Raw genomic sequence first — 982 nt, 5'->3', positions numbered from 1 at the left:
GGTGGTTTATCAGATGGGAACATGTTTAATCATGGCTTTTATTAAGAATACAGGTAGCATATTAAAATCAGGAAATAATGTCTTCCATCACATTTATTTATATTCTGTTTATGTCACAAAGGAAATATGATTTCAAAAGAAATTAATAGCTCCATTGGGATACCAGCTGTGACAAAGAAACTCTTTGACACTGTGTTGATGCTGTGTGTGTGTTGAAAATTGAATGAATACCTCCTGGAAAACTGACATAGAGAGATGTAATAGAGTAATCGAAGACTTTAAAATTCTGCCACATTCTATAAAGAATTATTTAATTTTTGAGGTTTATTTCTATGTACCTTAAAAGGTTAGCCTGACATGTAAAGAGAGACTTTCTTTTGAAATATGGAATAAAAGTGAATACTCTATAGAAATAAAAAAGAAAAGCCAACTCTGCTCCAACTGGGAAAGTATTGCTATCTAGCCTTAAATTCCTGCTAAATCTATTTTTCCTTGGTTCTCTAGGGCATAGAAAGTACAGGATGGTATGATACTAGGGTAAAATAAACTTTCTCTATATGCTCTTACTTCTTGAAGGAAATCATTCCACCATAACAACCTCAACAACTGATATTTTGGCATATTCTATATAATTTATTATCATTTAAAAAATAATTGTATTTAATATATATAGTATTTTATGAGATATTTGAAGGAATTCGCTAGAGTTGATGTACTTATTTATTTAACATATTTTTATAGCATGCTTAAGTTCCAGGTATTCTTCTAGTACTGGGTAAATATGACAAAGTTCTGACCCTCAGGAATCTTACATTGTTAAAGGTAATTATGAAAAATAATAATATCACTGTTAACCTAAACTCAATGTTTAATGACTATCAGCTAGTCAGTATCTCTTAGTCTTGTTTTTAGACTCTATGATATCAGAACTTTTTTCTACTCTATTTCAGCCATGTTATTTAAATAAATATTTATTAATATG

Source organism: Pteropus medius, unplaced genomic scaffold (genome assembly GCF_902729225.1).
Source record: "Pteropus medius unplaced genomic scaffold, Ma_sr-lr_union100, whole genome shotgun sequence".
Lineage (NCBI taxonomy): Eukaryota > Metazoa > Chordata > Mammalia > Chiroptera > Pteropodidae > Pteropus > Pteropus medius.
Note: the sequence above shows the minus strand (reverse complement) of the source record.